Genomic DNA, 20,457 nt, shown 5'->3' with positions numbered 1-20,457 from the left:
TTCTGTGAAGTTGCACATGGGTTACAGGCTACCCAACAAATACTGGCATGGCAACAGCAGCCTAAAATCTAGAGTTTGAGTTAATGGCAATTCAATGGCAGACTTGGAATGTGAAAATAGCAATTCAGTCGAAATAGCATGGCATGATGAGCATATCGAAATAGAAGAAGTGCAATATAAGCAAACGTTGCTTTGTGACCAGTCGGGAAGTTGTCTACCCACATGTGGCGGTAGTGATACCCAGAGTGGTACTAAAACATATTAATCATACATGGTGAGTGTCGTGGCAGAAAATTTCAGGTTTATAAGGCGAAAGACAGCATGCCTGCGGCTGACTTTGTCGTGATGTACTTTAAGTCGGGAGCCAACAAGATAAGGCAGGAACACGGTGTGCACTGTAGCAGAGGGCTCACGTGCAGTTAATGGGGCAGAGACAGTTAACTTCACTGTAGTAATCACCAGTGTTAACGAGGATGCTGGCGCCTAAATGCGAATGGTGGCAGAGTTAGATATTGAGTAAGCATGGAATGCCTTGCATAAAAGAAGGTAGTGTTACCTTGATAATGGGCTTTGCAGGAGCCAGGGGGTCTGGCAGACGACAAACACGGCAAAACAGGCTCAAAACAGGAGCTAGTCTTGCCTCCTGTGGGCCCTGGAGGGAGTGGGCCGACTTCGCCTGCCTGTGACCAATGGGAACAAATATGGGCCCGGAGACCAATCAGCTCACATCAGGGGCCTGGAAATAAACGCAAACATATGATGAGGTGTCTGGATATCATGGCTCAGATTTACCAATAATGGCATCTTAAACTGACCTGTGGATCACATTATAAAGCAACGACAATGTAAGTGACCCATAGGATAATAATGAGTATATGCCTTCATATTGCGAGTTCGAAAACCTGCTTGGCACTTACCCTGATGGTCGTGGATAATGTTCAGGTTGAACTGGTATGTGTTATGGGAAAATTGCACTCCTTAATTGGAAGCTGTAGAGATTAGCAGATTGGCCTAGTGAATTTCGGACTGTACTCAAAAAGAGAATGGACCTCATTACGAGCATGGCAGTCCTGTAACAACGGTGGCGGGCGGGACGGCACCCACCTGCAGACTTTCCGGGAAGCACCTGCACCGTTATTAATGGTTCCAGTGCTTCCGTCATCCCCATAGAGTCCTATGGGACTCAAATGGGAATGGGGATTAATAGTTTTCCAGCGCCTGACTTCCAAGAACAACGGGTCGTAATCCCCTGGTGTGTCTGTGAAGCCAGGCACCAGAAAAAATCACAACTCCGTGGCAGGATGCCGGTTTTACCGGCACGGCTACCGCCAGAGTTATAATGAGCCCCAATTAATATTTGAGTAGGCTTACTTCTGAAATTAGAAGAGTGCTACAAAGTGGTAGTGTTTCTCAGTAAAATTAGTTGTTTTCTGTCATAAATTCCTGACAATGGAAGAAAATTCCTTTAGTAACAAGTATTTGAGGCACAGCGCCACACAATAGTTATAATTTTTAGGATCCAGTCAGCTCGCAAATGGGTTAAGTATACATAGGCCCTCATTACAACACCAGCGCTAAACCATGGCGCTATTAGCACCATGGTTGGTGCCGGTGTTGTAACGGGTGCGCCATGGTTCAATGGGGAATCACCACCCCATTCCAAGGTTGGTGGGGCGGTAATTCCCCATTGAACCATGGCCCCTCCCCATTCCCATTTTCGCCCCAAAGGGCTCTATGGGAATGGGGAAGGTGCTAAGTACGGTACCGCAAATTGCGGTACCGTACTTAGCACCAAGGTCCCTTTGCGGGTCCCTACTTTAATGGATGGTGTAGACCAGTCGTTAGTCAGGTCCCGCAAAGGGACCTCGTAATCAGGCGCTAATGGGTAAACGGCGCTGCAACCTTTTACGGCGCCGTTAACCCATTAACGCCAGGGTCGTAATGAGGCTCATAGTGAAACAGGCCTTAAGGGTTTGCATAATAGTATGCCTGCAGAGGGAAGAACTTACCTAATGGAAGAGGGGTGTCCTGTAAGGAATCTTCCTTTGCATCCCGTGTATAAGGAGCAGGCAGCCATCTTCACGCCATTGTTTTCAAATAGGTACTGTATGTCTTTTGTGTGCATCGCATCACTGAATGCTGATGTCAACATTGGCATGTGGTTTAAGCACACCCAAAGATGTGCCAGTTTAGGGAATGGATGGTAATCAATAGCTGAAAGCCTTTACACCTGACATAACACATTCTAGTGATGTCAGAGAAGTGATGAAATTAGATCTTGAACATATGAGATAAGAATTAGTGGCTGGTAAGGTCTAAAGAATTAGATTGGGAAAGTCCGCACTTGTATTTGAAAAATTCAATGATTCGGATTCGGGGTCCTTTTTTCTCCAACCTTGACTGTTCATATGAAGGAATTGTTAAGACATGACTTGAATTAGTTCTCGCATATCAGCAATGACAGTGATAATCCAAGAGTTCTGACAATATTATCTCAGGAGGATAGCTCAGGGGCAAAGTGATAGCCCTGGAAGCAAGATGACAGTTAGCAACACAGGAACAATCCCTGGGTCCACGCTCAGAAATGTCTGGGTATTAAGCGCGTTATAAATAACCTATCATATCACATATAAAGCAGTGTGTACTGCAGCAGACACACAGTGCATTACTTAGTCGATGTCTTCTATTTACTCCTGTAATCTCAATATGGTGATGTTAATGAAGAAAAAAAAGAATTTTACAAGCCAAATTTGGGCAAGTGGTGAAAATGGAACACAGAGACTGGCAGCAGCAGATGCCACACAGGACATTACTAAATTGGTATCATCTATTAGCTCCTGTGATATAAATATGACAATATTAGTAATGAAAGTCACAAAACACGTTTGAGCAAGTGGTGAAAATGGAACACAGAAACATCAGTTAAATGCAAATGGCTTTATAAACACACATGCATTTCATGATCGAAATTCAGTCCATCTTTGCTGCCCCTGCATTTGCAGATGCATTGGGATTCCATCGGCGGTAACAATACTGTGCGGTTGCCCCCGCGTTTGGTACATTTGGCTCTCATCAAGCCTATGAATTAGATCTCTCTCTTGTCTGCCATTTGATGGCAGTTCTGTCAATGCCATGCGAGGGGCAGCCTAGGATCCTGGCTGTTGAGACTTGCCAGGGGTTCCCTTATTCTAATTCTCAGTTGCCTTCTATATATTTATATTTCTGGCATACACATATGACAGTATATACCACATAAGTGGTGTTACAATTGATGAAGTCCCTTATGATTTATTTTTTTATTTATTTATTTGGTTTTGTTGAGCGCACTACAGCCCACAGGCATCGAGGCACTATAATAAGAGCGTAAGAAGGCTTAAATCAGGGTTCCAAGAATGCGACCCAATGATGATCTCTCCACCTTGCTTGAAAGATAATCTGTCACAATTCCCATATCCAAATGTACACATGTTACATGTTCCACAACGGTGAAAGCCTGTCAGAGTTCTCAGCCAGTTGGTACCTCTGGCAGTATCAAGGAGTTTTCTGCTCAAACATGAACAACAGAGTAAATTACTGATTGTTGGTGCTCTGGAGTACACACATGTGGGCTTAAGATGTATGTGATGTAGTAGATCTTTGTCAGTACTAGTACCAGTACAAGCACTGGCACCAGTGCTTCTGTACTATTCTGTACAGTGTATGGGCATCCTTTGAGTACTGTGTTATGATATCTGTGGTGGTTTTCTTGTTTGGAAAGTTTTGAGGGCATGGTTGCAGTAACTCAGCTTGTGTTCGTTGCTTAATCTTGTCGAGGGATTTCTGGACCAGAGGAGGTGAATATCCCCTTTCTTGGAATCTCGTACACAGCAGTGGACATTCTGCATCAATGTGTTTGTCCGTGCTGCAGTTCCTTCGGGCCCGATGGAAGTTGCCTGCAGGTATATTGGACACAGCTGTTTTAAATCTACATGAAGAAAAACACAGGTTTGGAGAATTGATGGCTGGTCACATATCTCCTTTAAATGAGATCAAAGACTTGTTGACGCCTCGCCTTCAGATTCCTAATAGTTGAGCGGCACTCACAGAGATAAAATAAAACACTGTTGGTCTCATTTAAGAGGTGCCCAGATATTGCATGGAGATGACTGCTTATGTGTAGCCTTACATTTTAGCAGTACTCCTCAGGCATCCTTGCTTGATTGTTTGCATGCCAAGTTGTTAATTATGCATATCAATCTGGGTTATCCCAGGTTTTCATGTTTTTTTGTGAGGAATAGCTTTCTCACGAGGGTGTAGACACCCTGACTTTTTTAAATGTTCCTTAATTATTACAAATGATTCAGGTAATTCCATCTCAGAAAGGGTAGACTGCTAATCAGACCGCCCAGCCCTTTCAGTAAGCTCCATACCAAAAGCATAGCATACACATGTGCCCTGGTCCATCATTCTCATGATCAGCAGCTCCGGGTTTCTAGTGGCACAGGGACGGTTCAGAGGTCACAGGTGCCCTGTTTGACATCTGCTATGAAGGTCAAATCATTGAAATGAAGAGATTGTATTTAAGTTTACATCTCTGTTCCAGATTTTGTATTGTTATGATAAATTCCCCATCTGTTGATAGGGTAATCCGGAAATATAAGTCATGTTGTCTGCTGTTGGAGGGTTCACATAATTAGTAACATCCACACCTGATTGAATCAGACTCTTGTCAGTACTTTGTGCTCAGACTCGCTGTGGAAGGGTTGTGTGTATTCTAGTCAGACACCCTGCCAGCAGGACAAGAGACTGAAAGGCTATGCATCTCATGTGATGCTTTGTGAGATGGGGTAACACCTCTCTCCAGCCTAGGAAGCCCTCAGCTGGAGCTGTCCTGGAATAAAGAATCAAAGCTACAACCTATACGAAAAGGATTAACCTCATACCAGGGTGCTGCCTACTAAAGTGTATTTGATGCATTGGGTCAGGGAAGGGGTGGGGTTAGTGTGGTCATAGGGATTGCAGCACTGTTGGGGTTCCACCATCTTGTTTCTCTCTGTGCCTCTTCTTCCTTCCTGTCACCAACTCTTCCTTTAGTGCAAAGCACTTGCTATGATGCAAGTAGGCAAAGACCACTGATCACAAATACAGGAAATTTACACTGTAAAGCTGATCTGCTTTTGTTCAATCACCTGTGGACATTTTCCTATAAAAAAGGGGTATCCCACTCCATCTGTGAATTACTTTTAGACAATCCAGGCCGAAGGAAACATTCATTTTAGAACACTTTTTGGAGAGTTGATCTGTCCAGAGTCATCTGTTGGTGTAGTGAAGATTGGAGGCCTCATCATGAGTTGGGCGGTAAACCCGGTGGTATTACCGCTGGGGCTATTAGCCCTACTGCCAAACCCCCGGCGCTATTAGTGCCGAATCACGGGTTTGGCGGAAGTGTTGATCCCATTCCCCATTGGGCCCATTCGGGAATTCCCCATTCCCCATTGGGCCCAATGGGGAATGTTCACGCTATTACCACAGGCGGTATTAGCACCTGCAGTAATAGCACCGAAGATCGGCAAAATCACGGTAGATTTGCCCCGAGCTCACAGCTTGGAGCAAATCCGCCAAGCCCATGATCTGGTGGACCCTTAAATGCAGCAGTAACAGTGCTACCGCCGCATTTAAGGGTTACCGCCAGACTCGTGGTGAGGCCCCCCAATGCAGAGGCAAGCTCTGCTCTCTATCCTTCTGCAGGGCACATTGAGGGTGACGCGCTGATGGAGCAAGATCTGTCTCTCTGCCATCTACAACAGTACCCAGAGACTGACTGGTGGGGAAGGACCCCTGCAAGTGTTTGTCATCAATCCTCGCGTAAGTAGAATGTGAGCAATGACTTAACATGTACCCGATTCCCTGGATTGGGACTCATAGAATCATGAGAGCCAGAGCAGCCAGGGTCCCAGTTTTTCGCTGTAGTACTGCGAGTCATCTTCCAATCATGTCTGAATACCGCCGAACTACCAGGGACCACCGGTGCAGGTTTTGGCACTCTCTCAACATCAAACGGCTCTTGCTTGCATCTGCAAAACAGGTTAACACTGCATCGTCCAAAGGTGAACCAGTCACCTCTTTAGCTGTAACCATCCACTCATCGCTGGACCTCCACAACCACTGGGAGCATTAAACCATTGGTTAAAAATGACTCAACTGGCTTGGCATTAAGTTACTGCCCTGTCAAACCACACATTGGAACATCAGGTTTGCAGCTGAGAACTAGGCATGAACTTGAACCACTGGAGCTTCACTCACCGACCCTGACCTGCAGTTACCGTGTCTCGAAACAGACCGATCTTCCAACTGATGATGGTGAGCCCTCCTGTCAGCATCACTTGAACGCCACACTCGTACTGCCCTGAGCCATCTTTTCAAAATGACTCCTCTCCCCCTCGCTGCTTGAATCTACACAACAAGCCACAACTGAACTTGGTTGGATTTGCTTGCACAATGAAAAGACGCCCGGTTAAATGCTGTTGACCTACCCAAGAAAAGTGAGAAGTTATTATTAACTCCAAAATGACTCACTGGTCCAATCGTAGGTCCTAGATACTGGCTGGGTCCATTTGTATTCCTTTTCTTGCACATGACAAATCCTTTTTGACCATTATAGCCCTTTATTGCCTTTTATCTCCCTGCTGAATGTCTAGAGTGCTTGCATCTATTATATTCAGCATTTCTCTAATCTTCTTTACAGGGGTGAGTTTTTGATAGTGCTTCTATTAGTTAGTCTTACATTATTGTCTTTATTTAAAGTATATATGATTGCATAGAGCCTTAAATGAACATGCCTTTGTTTTGTTTTGGACTGTTGTACATTGCTGTGTGGGCTGCTACTGAATCACATGTATACCGCTTTTGAAGTATAGCCTTGCCTCAGCTCTTTTTACCACAAAAGATGAAGAAGGTATATCGCTTAACTCTGCCTGTTTTACCTTTATGATTTTGGTCACTGTTGTAGGTAGAAGTGTGGGGGCTGGGATATGAGGGATAGCCACTACACATCCTTTAACTCCTACAGGGCAGGAGCCATTTGATCGCATATTTAAACCTTAACATGCAGAGAATTTTAAATGCCACCTGCCATGTCCATGCATGGGAGGAGGCGTTCACATGGATGTCTAAGGAATCTGCTTGCATGTAGCAAGTAAAAATAGCACATGGATTCCATAACTATTCAAAATAAGACGAGGGCAGTTTTTATTTTATTGTTTATGTATTTCTAATGTGAATCAGTGATAAACTTTAATCATATAAAACATTTATAAAACATACATATTCCATACCATTTAAAAAAAAATCACAAAATAATGACTTACTCTAAAAGTCATTCTTTGTGCAAATCTCTCATGTTTGATATTTCCTATATCTGCTATTTGCTTGTTACATTTTAGATAAGCTTTAGCTCACAGACAGCCAGCGCCTGTTAAGTGCTTGGTGGATGTTATTTCTCTTTGAATTGATTGAGTAATTCCAGAAAGTTGGTGTTATAATAGTTTCCAAATCATGGACATATTTTTCCAAATGATGAAAATAAACTGGACCAATCATGCTACATTCTGTTAACACGTTCTTCGCTGTTTCAGTAATACTAGAAATTATGCAGATACAACATGTTCTTTTCTCAATGGGGAGGTTTAGAATGGGACCAACGACAGACAATGCTGGCAAATACGCAGGAGCAATGTGGTGATGGCATAACAACAAGTAAAAGTGAGTTTTTAAAAAAGAATCAAGCAGCTTCGCATGTGCTTGTTCCAGCAATTGCCATATCCCTCTGGTGTCGTATGATATTAATACAGAGATCGTTTTTTGACAAACATAGTTCCCATTTGAAGATCCCCACCACCTCCCTAATTTCTATATTTGTTTTTAGTTCACTTAATAGTATATCATTTGGTGGAGGGATCAATGATAAAAAAACAAGTTTAGTTTGGCGGCACTATCTTTTTCATTGTCTCTTATGTATTTGTCATAGACCATGTCATTGTTGTCATCACAGTGGGTATAGACTGCTTTATGTACGGCTACTTTACCAGAAAGCCGTAGTAGCCATTTCTCTACCTCATTACAGTCTAAACATTCCAGTTGTGTATATATTATATTCAATAAAAAACGTTGTTAAAGGGACGTTATGTTTAAGTTGCGCTACTAAAAACCTATGAAATTCAGTGAAAAAACTTTGTTAAAGGGACATTATGGTTCTAAGTAAAACCGAAAAACCCCTGAAATTCTCCAGTTATGGTAAGCTAAGCAACCATAACTTGTGCCACCACCGTGCACTGCTAAGACTAACACCCAGGACATCAAAGATGACATCACAAATGTCATTGATAACATCACTGGTGACATCACGTGCATTTACCTTTCATGAAAAGTATGTACAAGGGATTCTTATTGTAATGTTAATTTAAAAAAAGTGTCAAGGATGTTTGGAATAAATATCATGAGGTACGTAGTGCATTAAGTGCATTAATGTATATGTTTCATATGCTGTGAGTGAACTCTAAGTGAATTAGTGTAAGTCTACAAATATAGTACTTTTTGAATTTTTAGTTCCTGACTGTTACTGGCCTAGATAGATCAGTGAAGGAAAAAAGAGTGAGCCAGACATGTGATGTCATCAGTGATGTCATCAATTTTGTCATCAGGAAATTGCCATAACTGGCGAATTTCAGGGGTTTTTCAGTTTTACTTAGAACCATAACGTCCCTTTAACAAAGTTTGTTCACTGAATTTCATAGGTTTTTAGTAGCGCAACTTAACCATAATGTCCCTTTAACAGAGTTTTTTCATTACATTTCATAGGTTTTTATGAGTCCAATCTTAACCATAACGTCCCTTTAACAAAGTTTTTTTCAGTGCATTTCATTGGTTTTTATTAGTGCAATTTAACCATAACGTCCCCTTAACAAAGTTTTTTCATTGAATTTCATAGGTTTTTATTAGTGCAACTTAACCATAATGTCTACAAACATCTGACTTCATTGCAGACCTTCCGAAGAGTGCCACATGACCATGTCCTGGGAGGATAGATCAGCGGCAACATTCTCGCGTTGGAAGCAAGATGATATGAAGCAACACAGGTTTGATCCCCGGGTCCGTGCTTAGAAACCCCTGGGTATTTAAGCGTGTTTGCAACTAAGACAAACAAAAAAAAATCCAATTCCTGTAACAGCGCCTCGATGCCCTCGTGCTGTGTGAGCGCTTAAAAAAAAAAGCGAAATAAGCTGGCGCGCGGCATGATGACGTGTCGAGAACCCGTCTGCACTTCACGATAAGATCTGTGCTTTGCGGACAGTTCGGAACTGCATTTTCTACTGATCTAGGAACTTTCAACTTAAAAAATGTCCCTTGCACAGCTCCAACACCTATTCCTACTCATCCATTAACAATCTAGTACACAGTACATACTTTTAGCAAAACTGCTATTATATTAAAGTGGAATCAGCTAATGCCATCCCTCCTCCCCAAGAGACACCACCACTGCTATAATCAAGGAGCATGAGAAACACTGCCCCCTACCTTAGAAATAACACACGTCCAACATTTTCCCCTGTCCACCTGCCCCTCCATATTAGTGTTTGGTGCCTCTTCCCTCATTTCCCTCCCCACCTTTCGTTCTAAGCTCTCCTGCCAAAACAAAATGCATCCGAAAACAACAAATGTTCCTTTAAGGACCACCTTTCACAGTAAAAAAAAAAAAACAAACAAAAAAAAAAAGTTAGACTCCATCTACTTTATATTTCTCATTAAAGTACATAGACTCAATAAGAAAGATTTCCAACATTTCCATTTGCATTTTGTGTTATGCTAATGGCTATATTGTGGCGTTTATCCCCCGTTCCAGGGATGTGACAGTGGATACCTCCCTGGCATCCCAAGTTATCAGCTCAAGCGAAGCGAGGGTGGATAACGAGGTCTCAGGACTATCATCCCCCCATTCCAGCCCCTGTAATGGGGGATGAAGGCCATTAGCACCCTAGGATCCCAAAGTGGGAACCTGGGGTGCTAAAAAAAAGATGTTTCTTCCTACACAGCGACGCCTGGAAGAAAAAGCCTTTTCCAAGATGGCCACCATGGAAAGGGAAGGCGTTGGTTCCGTACACGGCCCCTCTTCTCTTTCCATGGCAGCCTGCAGAAGGCGAAAAGAGAACCCTATGACCATATTACCACAAGCATATTTTTCTTCCCTTTCAAACCTATCCCAATTTCGAATAACTTTACCACAAAGCCAGTCCCAGGTGGACATGGCAACTTTAATTCCATGTGTTGTACCTCGTGGTCGTGGTCATGGTCAGTAGCCTGATTATCCAGATCATTACCTTATTCCATGACCCGACAATCTGGCCACTGCACATGGCCACAGGCTACACCTCAGTCACCAAAGGTATATCACTATTTTTTGTACTTACAAAATAAAACATGACCACATTTGCAAAACCATGCTTTCAGGTCCTTCTCAATGCTCCTTACACAAGTTTGCTGGAAATCCACCCATGTTTTATCTTTTCAAAAGTGTCAAATGATGCACATACAATTGTCATATAACCTAGCCCCCACTTGACAAAATCCATTCAGACTTACGAATACATTTATATCCAGATCTATAATCTTTTTTCAAACCTCTGTGGAGATTTGTCAAATGGCACCACATTTATAAGCCTTTACAATATTTTGGTAAACCCCCTCTGATTTTGCTCCCTCTTGACTGAATCCCAGCAAACATAGCAACAACATGTATATCTAGATCTACTATCAGTTTGCCAAATGAAGTGTAAATTTGTCATACGGCACCACATTTATAAGCGTTTACATTATTTTGGGACCCCCCCCTCTAATTTTGCCCCTCATGATAGAATCCCACCAAACTTTGCATAATCACTCAGAATCAGGTCATAAATATACATGCAGTTCCATTAAGTGGAGCCAAAGTTATAAGCCATCCAAGAATTGCATTCCACCAACCCTGTAATGCTGAGGTGTTTGCAAACTTCTCAGGACTGTTCGCAAACATCCGGACTGTTCGCGGACTTTCGTGTTGAAAACACCATTTTTTTTTGCTTCTTGCAGCCATATCCCATCCCATCCTCATCACCCCTCACCTCCCCAGAGATTATTTGATAAGTCTGATAAGTGCAATGTTGTGTTTTTTAATCTGTTTTTACTGCGATGTCCGCGGACAGAGGCTGGTGTCCGCAAACCCAAGATGGTGGGGGTTTCCAAAAATTTGATACACATCACGCTCTTCACCAGCCAATCAGCGAACACGTTGCATGTCCGTGGACATGATGAAAGCCGATTCACCAATCGGTGTCCTGTCCGCGGAGCGAACAGGGAACTGTGTCCGCAGAGCGGACATAGATATCACTAATTTTTTGTGACCTCCTTTTTGGTTGTTTTAAAAAAAAAACTACTGGACGGATTTTCACCAAATTTACAAAAGCACGCTGTTGGGACTAAGCCGCTGCTCCTGCCGCAGATTTGGTAAAAATGTGTCCAGTAGTTTGGGCTGTAGGCCTGAGCAAAGTTTTTCCTCATTCAGTCTATGGTAAAAAAAGAAATTGTAGGACCCTCTATAACTTTGCCCCCCTGAACCAAAACTCACTTTAAAAAATATTTAGAGTGGGCCATATAGTTGATTTGCAAAGTTTGGTGTAGATTCGTCCGGGGGAGCAAAGTTATAAGCCTCACCAAAAATGGGTTCTTTCTATGGGTTTAGCGACTTGACCGTAACTACACGGCCTCTACCGTGGGCCGTGTAATTCCCCCTGTAGTTAATGTATCCATTTGCTCTCTCAAAGTATTGCTTCGACCTCAGATGATGGTTACTGGCGTGGTTTGCATCTATCGCATCAATTACCTGTTGCTCCTGGGCTCTTATACTTGGGAAACTATAGATAGTAATAGTAGCGTGGTTGCTGAAGTCATTAAATTTCAGCGCCATACTTCTGATGGAGAGCAGCACATTATCAATGGCAAAACAATAATCCAGAGTCGTCCTCCTGCTGCCTGAGAACCAAGCATAGTCACCTGGGCAATCACCCATTTAACATACTCAATTCCCAATGTTCAAGGAAAATCCACTTTGTCGGCCCTGTGGATGTGAGGCTTTCTGTTTCTTAATACTATTACCATTTATATTCGGTCCCAATGTGCAATCCGCTCTACATATACAGCGAGCATTCAAATGCTGCCCCCCAGGATAACAAGATGTTCATTTGCACTTCTAAACCATCCCACAATGTCAGTGTTCAAATGTGGTCTCAGTGCATATACCTCCCGGAGGATCTTGTATGTTCATTAGCACACACTGGGCCTCATTATAACCTTGGCGGAATGGGTTAATGGGTGCCGCTAATTGAGGTGGACCCGTTAAACTCATTCCACCTCATTGAGAGGTTCCCTCGCGGGACACGGTAAGGACGCCTGGTAAAAACCAGGCGTCCTTACCGGGTCCCGCGAGGGGACCAGGGAGCTAACAACAGCCAGGTCGAAATTGGCCTGTTGTTAGCTCCCTGCCTCCATTCCCATTGAGCCCTATTGGGGCTCAATGGGAATGGGGAAGGTCCAGGCCTAGGTTCCCTGAAGGAGGACATACCGGGCCCTCCAAACTTGGAATGGCCCGGTAAATCCCCATTCAGGGAATCCGGACCTGGACCCGGTTTTGGTGGCAGCCATGTCCTTATTAAGGGCATGGCTACCGCCAAAGTCGTAATGAGGCCCACTGTTTCAACGTAACAGTAATTGGTTGATGATGTGCACTGCATGTGCAAACTGACATAGAGTTAATTGTCTCCAAATGAGTAATTTGGCGGCGGGGAGGCATTATGTGTTGACATAGGCGTTGCCCCGCCACTGCACATTAGGGATGTCACGGTATTGATTTTTTGACGGTATGATAACCTGCATGCGAAATGACGGTATACCGTGGTTATCGCGGTATAGCACACATGCGTGTTTAACCATTATCTTAGATAATATTTTGCCAGGGAAAGTCACAAATTTTCACCAAGACACAAAACACAAACAAGAGTCTCCACCAAGAAGTTGCCTTAGTTCTTCTCACATAAATTTATGTTACTTTAACTCAGCAGACAGGGATCCTGGTGGTCCAACTTAACTTGGTCATACAATATACAACCTTTATAGAAGTTTAGTTTTAGGTAGGAGGTCAAGAAATGTGGAGTCATGCAAGTGTTGTAGTAGAAGTCACTTATGTCTCAGTCGCACTAATGGTAATTAGACCATCAATATGAAGAAAAACAAATCTCAAATGATGTAAAATACTGTCATGCCATACAAAGTAGATTGTACACGATAACACGTGTACCTATAAGGTCATGCCACAGAAATAAATGACTAGACTGACTACCAAAATGCTATTCTAGTGACATTCACATAACACATATGCCGAAGAAAAAGCAATTGCACAGTCCCTAACCTCGGGTGTGAAAAAGTACACATAATGTCATTATATGTTGGCTCGCATCCGTGGGGAGGGGGTTTATGTGAGCATTTGATTTTGCTGAGGCAGACGGGCATGGAAGTCTTGAAAATAGCAGCTTTCAAGTTTTACTGTGTTAGTGCAAGTACATTTTTCTGCATGTGCACAAACAGAATAAAAGTTTAATGCTGCCGGTTTCAGGAAAGTCTTCCCTCCTCACCTCTCTGCCAACAGCAAGTGTGCATATCTGCTCCTTCCAGTGGTGCACCTAGGGTAACAATTCGGTGGGTGGGGGACGGGGGGGCTAAATGTTGGTGGAGGCGCTAACTTCAGAGAATGTGGGGGAGTGGCAAACATACTTATGTGGGGACATCTAACTTCTTTACACATTCCAATGAGACTATTCTGGTCAAGCTTGAAGGCTAAAAGCTGTTAAATCTGCCCTATACCTATGAAATCACCCACTTATTTATTTATTACATTTGTTATACGCCCAAACCCGGAGGTATCACGGCGTAGGTTACATGAACAGGCTTAACTGGGTACAGGGGAAAGTACAGTGCAGTGAGGGTTAGGGTGGTTGATTAAGCCACCAGCGGCACAGTTCAAGGCATGGCATGGTTATAATACAATACAGGCAGTGCGGGGCTATAATATAGATATAGGTCAATATAGACAGAGGAAGATAGCCGGATGATGTGGGAGAATGAGGCTCTCAGAGTCAAGGCATGGCATGGTTATAGTGCAATACTGTAAGTGCAGTTTGGGGCATAACATAATTATAGAACAATGCAGGCAGAGGGAAATATCCTTGAAGGGTGAAGTGAAAGAATGAGGATCTCATTGTCATGGATTGTTAAAACTTGTTGGAGAGCCAAGTTTTGATTAGGCTCTTGCACCGCTGGTGGGATGGCTTGTTTCTGATATGCATGGGGAGACAGTTCCAGATTTTTGGTGCAGCAACAGGAAAGCTGCCCCACCCCCCGCTCTAGTGCTTTTGAACCTCGGGATGAAGAGGTTGAGTTCTGGAACCTGATCTGAGGGATCTCGGGCCGCAGGAAAGGACCGAGACCACTGAAGTCCTGTGCATGGCCAGGGTAGGCCATCCTCTGTTTAAAGAGGCGACCACCCTCCCCCTGGGTAAAAGCGCCCTAAGGAGCGCTCACCTGCAGGAGAGCAACCACATGTCTCTGACACACCACCTAGCATTATTTTCCAGTGATCCCATTAGCCCTACCCAAGTATTGGGGTTCCCCGCTTCCTATGCCACCCCCTCGCTGCATCATGACTTCGGGTCAGACTGGCGGCCTGGTACCGGATCCCCCACGACCCTGGTTTCCCTTCCAGTTGGAGAGCTGCCACTCGCCCCTGCCAGCAGCAGCGCCGGGCACGGAATAAAGAGCCCTTTCACGCCACCAGTGCCGATGACAGAAGAGGCCCAGGCCAACATCCTGCTCTCAGGAAGGAGGCGCTCTCCTCCAAGTACCCATGGGGCTTTGTCAACAGTTCGAGTGTCCCCTACTGATAGGGAGCGGGCGAAAGATTGAATGTCAAAGCAGTGAGCGGCTTCTGGCCCTGGGGCAACAGGAGTAGAGCGTTTGGTGCCCAGGAGTGGTTTCTACAGCTGTTAACACCCCGCAGGCCACGTCTCCCCCGAAACCTAATTTGAATTGTGCGTCTCTTACCCCCCTTCTGAAGAACAAGTTCTCAGATCCACAGGACGGACATGCAGCCTTGCTGCCACAAAACATTCCTCCCGCCCTCACCACTCCCCTCTGCCCCCATTCCAATGGCCCCTATCCACTCCTTCTCCTTTCACAGAGTACGGTCTGGATACCCCGAGCAAGGGGCGCACAATATGCCAACCTCCAGGCCTGCCTGGATGCTCAGAGACTACTACGGTTGACACATGAAGGCACAACATGAAAGCTTTACAACACAACATAACAAAAGGCTGTGATACCCCACTATCAGATCCTGACAGCAGCAGGTGCATCACCGACCCCACAGTTTTCTTCCCAGCATACCATTTCTAGAACTGCCAGTTGCCTAGCCCTGTGTTAGTTGCGTACTGCCTCAGCCAGTCCTGTTTTTCTTAAACATCAGTAATTATGGTAGGACCAATTAGGCCACAACTCTGGCACTGAACAACCCTGCGCAGGTCCAGTGGGCCTCCATTCCAGAATCCAGGAGGGCACTGTCTGAAGAAAATCTGCTCCCTGCTCAGTCTAATAGCTGCCTGGCTTTTCAGAGTTCTTCTTGGTGACTGAAGTCATGCTGTGTTGATAGAAACTTCAGAAACTTATTTTTGTAACCTCCTCTCTGCTGCAGATAGCATGGGCCGCCCGTGTCTTTCTTACACGTGTGTCAGGAATGTTCCAAGCAGCCTGGGCCCGGGCAAACTCTGCCTCCAGTCCCAGGCTCACTGAACAGAAGCCTGCCAGCCCAGCCCAGTGACTCATAGCCCTGCTTGCATTCATTGTAAAGTCTGGGCCCGGGCAAACTCCGCCTCCAGTCCCAGGCTCAGAACAGAAGCCAGCCAGCCCAGCCCAGTGACTCACACCCCTGCTTGCATTCATTGTGAAGCCTAGGCCTGGACAAACTCTGCCTCCAGTCCCAGGCTCACTGAACAGAAGCCTGCCAGCCCAGCCCAGTGACTCATAGCCCTGCTTGCATTCATTGTAAAGTCTGGGCCCGGGCAAACTCTGCCTCCAGTCCCAGGCTCAGAACAGAAGCCAGCCAGCCCAGCCCAGTGACTCACACCCCTGCTTGCATTCGTTGTGAAGCCTGGGCCTGGGCAAACTCCGCCTCCAGCCCCAGACTGCTGAACAGAAGCCAGCCAGCCCAGCCACTCACACCCCTGCTTGCATTCATTGTAAAGTGCACTACAAAAACATCATTTATATCGGGCTTCGGTATACCGTTACAAACAAGGTAACGGTTATTTCAAGATAATTAAATTGTTCACGGTGTTTATACCGGTATACCGGTATACCGTTACAACCCTACTGCACATGCTGTCTTTTGCACTCTGCCGTGCAAAGTGAGTAAACACTGCCTAGCATGCTCGCATGGCAAAGGCACTCACAATTACAATTAAACACTGCTCAACTTGATCACATCTCGGGCAGTGTTTTATTTTAATAGTGAGCGCTGTTTACCATGTGTTCATGATAAGCAGCGTTTACATTTACAATTAAACTCTGCTGGGCATGCAAGTATCTCAGACAGAGTTTCATTGTCATTTTCTGCTTTGCCTGCCATGTGAGTATGGCACGCAGTGTGTATAATGCATTCCTAAGCGGACTCCATAGGGATCTCCAGCATTTGCATGGCCATGAAAATCCATGTGGCACGAATGCTGGAGAATTTGAATGGTGGAGAGGAAGGAAGGCCGTGAAAATGCACGTTGCATTCCACCCCTCGTCTCTGCCATACACATGATTGAATGTGTGGTATGGCGTGAATAAAAGGTGTTAAAGCCTAACTCATGTTGCGCTACTGAAGAGCATGAGCTGCTACGCGTGTTGCAGTTTAAAGGGGCATGGGAGGAACTGACTTATCCTGGTCTTTTATCTCAGTCTCTACTTGTATTTCATGACCACCTGTGATATTTGCCCTTCCTTGTTTTACACTGCACCAGAGAAATCAAAGACCAATCGATAGCAACGTACGTCAGCATCATCCAGATAGAGCCCAGTTACGTTGAAACATAAATCACGCTCTGGTAACACAGGGGATATGCGGAACCGGGAGCCATATTGATTTTCCATCAGTCACGTGGTTTTTGCCAGTGAAGGCTATCAATACATCTGGGGTGTCACTGACTCATGGAAAATGAACTGGTGTAGGATGTGAGCAGCATGGTGACATCACTCTGCTTGTCTTATTTCACTGAAACGAGGCGTTCCTTTGCAAAGAGCACCATGGGGGGTTCCGGGGAAGGCTGTGCTCATAGTCATCTATAACTGGAGCAGAGGTAAATCGAGAGCATTGATAAATGGTAGGGATGACCGTACTAATAATGAAAGCTTCCATGGCTATGCCGTCTGTCTCATTTCAGGGCAACGAGTACTAAAGTTCTGTGCTGCAGTTCTTTGTGGGCTCCTAAGTAAGCACCTGGCACTTATATGCCCTGTACTTACCTGTTTTGCTTTGCTTCATTTGTTCCATGGAGCCTTGTCTGTGCACCCCTGGTTCCCAGTGTTGTTGTATTGCAGGCACCTGCATGTGCCCTTGCAAGGTCCCTCATCCCCTCCCCTCCTTATGCACTTACTTGATCTGAATGTGACAAGCCTGAGAAGATCAGTTCCTCCCTCCATGCCTCCCTTTTAGTGCATACCCATAACTCACAAATCATCTTACATATATGAATCAAAAGCGGTTACCTGTGTATAAACTGTTGATTTGGTGTGCTCTCCTGGTCTCTCTCTGTCACACTTGCACTCGTTCTCATGATCTCTGCACTCTCTTTCTCTGCCCTTTCCCTCTATCACTCTCTCTATTTCTATGTGGGTGAGAATCTCAAGGTCAGGTGGGCATGTGCCTGAGACAACCCAGATGTTTCTGACAGCTGCAAGGCTAGTTGAAAAAAGAAAAAAACATATCTTGGGGGGAGGGGTGGATGGGGTGCTTGCTTAAGTAGCTATTGCAAAAATAAACGACTTAATGTAACTGTACTAATATTGTAAACATTCTCTTTTTTAAATTAAGATGTTGATTCCTAATGATGACTTCCAGTATAAATTGTACTCATGACAATAATTCAATACTTCCCTTACTGAGCAAAACACATAATCAAGACCTAGAATAACCATATACTGTATTTTCTGATAGAAGCTTGGCATTTTAAGATGGGCAGGCTGTACTTTTTCAAAATATCCCAGTTTCAAACGGGGAAGGGGCAAATAGCATCAGTGAAGGTTCAAGGTTTCTTTGCATAAGATGCATTTGGGGAACATAAGAATGAACACAGAGCTTTATATATGAGACATGTGTCTGTGTTAACTGGGTTATGTGCTTGAATCACTAAGGGCATAATGCACAGTTAGCCTGGAGATCCTATCGTTTTAGCAACACACACAGTAACATTAACATGCTTGTACATTTGAAACATGTTTGAAAGCACATCAGCACATGCCGATGACCACAACAAGACTCCCACATCAGTTGTTCAATGGGGGTCCAAAGGCTTTCCTTAAATAATATTTCCTTTAACAGTACAGGATATTTATTTGGGTATGGGTCACAAGGTACAGATGGTTTTGCTGATGCAAAGTTTCCAATGCACAGGCATTAGGCATATCTGCTTTACCCCTTGACTCGCTGATCTTATAAATGTATTTCTGTTAAGGATATTACGTTTATTTTAGCCAGAAAAAAAGATTTTTACCATGACTTTCCAGAAGAGGCACTCAATGGCAGAATTCTTTACAATTGGGCTGCTTAAAAATAAAGAAAATACAATAGAGCCGCAGCAGTTCTTCACCAGCACTAAGTGTAAATGGCACCAGGAGTCAATGGGCCTCATTACGAGTCCGGCGGTAACCGAGGTGGTAAAACCACCTGGTTACTGCCAGACTCGTATTACCATTCCGCCTCCGTGATTCCCAGAATTACCGGGGCATTACAACCCCGGTGACCCGGGAATTCCGGAGGCAGAATGGTGTAAATCCCCATTCCTATTGAGTCCCAAAGGACTCAATAGGAATGGGGATCATGGAAACACCGGCACCATCTCGTGATGGTGCCGGTGTTTCCTCGTCCGCTTGCAGGCGGGCGGTGTTAAACCCGCCAGGTCAGACCTGGCGGGATCGACGCCTCCGCCTCCAGGAGTCGTGATCACCTGTTATGGAAACAACGGTGGCGGCGGTTCTACCACCGCCGTTGTTTCCATACCGGGTGAGTTATAATGCGGCCACATGTTTCAGGGGTGGCCATGCATTCAGACTGCTCCAAAGTGAAAATCCACAGCTTCCCATTGAACCTAGCAGAATGGTTACAAAATGCGCCCGGTGACATTTTGTGTTTGCGTGGCATGCTCTGCTTGCATGCATGCAACTTTTGAGAATACTAAGAGGGTAATTCATAGAATCCAGCGCACAAGTAGCGCACGCGGCTGGCGCACAGCGTGCGCCTGCGATAGTCTGCGCCAGCCGCGTGCGCCAAAACCGAATCCGGCGCACAGCGTATTCATGGATTTTAGCTTCCCCAGGCAGCCGTGGCGCACAGTGGCGCAGCGACTCGCTGCAGCGCCAGTTACGCCCCCAGGAACGCCCCTTGCGCTGGGAAATCTCATAAAAACCACAAACCAGCGCAAGGGGCTGCGCTAACACTGGACCATCACGGCAAGCGGCCCATGCGATTTTCAAGGGTGCGCGGGAAGTTTCACACGTCAAATCCCAGGCTACGTCCATTTCAGGGGTGCGCGGGAAGTTTCACACGCGAAAAGCTAGGCTACGGGAATTGCAGGGGTGCACGGGAAGTCCCACACGCGAATAGCCTGTCCGCGTGTATTTCAGGGGTGCGCGGGAAGTCCCACACGCGATTACAGCAGGGTACTTGTATTTCAGGGGTGCGCGGGAAGTTCCACACGCGATTACAGCAGGGTACTTGTATTTCAGGGGTGCGCGGGAATTTCCACACGCGAATAGCCTGGGCGCGTGCATTTCAGGGGTGCGCGGGAATTATCACACGCGAATAGCCTGTGCGCGTGTATTTCAGGGGTGCGCGGGAATTTCCACACGCGATTAGGCTGGGCGCGTGTATTACAGGGGTGCGCGGGAAGTTTTACACGCGACTTCAGCAGGGTACGTGTATTTCAGGGGTGCGTGGGAATTCTCACACGCGAATTGCCTTGGTACGTGTATTACAGGGGTGCGTGGGAAGTTACACACGCGATTAGGCTGGGTGGGCCCTCACAGGTGTACCCTGTACACCCTCCACGGCCCCTGCAGGCAGCCCACAAAACAGGGGACTACCCT

At 45.3% G+C, this 20,457-nt stretch overlaps 1 protein-coding gene across 6 annotated transcripts in view; it reads right to left on the bottom strand.

The window, feature by feature from the left end:
• The window catches only part of LRFN2 (leucine rich repeat and fibronectin type III domain containing 2), a 2,062,896-nt gene that overhangs the window by 1,282,849 nt on the left and 759,590 nt on the right, over nucleotides 1-20,457 (bottom strand). The window contains exon 3 of one of the 6 annotated variants that reach the window (XM_069608743.1): nucleotides 557-736. The exons of the other annotated variants lie outside the window; for them this stretch is intronic. The gene's annotated coding sequence lies outside the window, so the exon portion shown is untranslated. The remainder of the gene's footprint in view (nucleotides 1-556; nucleotides 737-20,457) is intronic. 6 annotated transcript variants of the gene reach the window in all.

Source organism: Ambystoma mexicanum, chromosome 4q (genome assembly GCF_040938575.1).
Source record: "Ambystoma mexicanum isolate Mex_15411 chromosome 4q, UKY_AmexF1_1, whole genome shotgun sequence".
In the NCBI taxonomy this organism is placed as follows: Eukaryota; Metazoa; Chordata; class Amphibia; order Caudata; family Ambystomatidae; genus Ambystoma; species Ambystoma mexicanum.
This window is presented reverse-complemented; position numbering and strand designations above follow the sequence as displayed.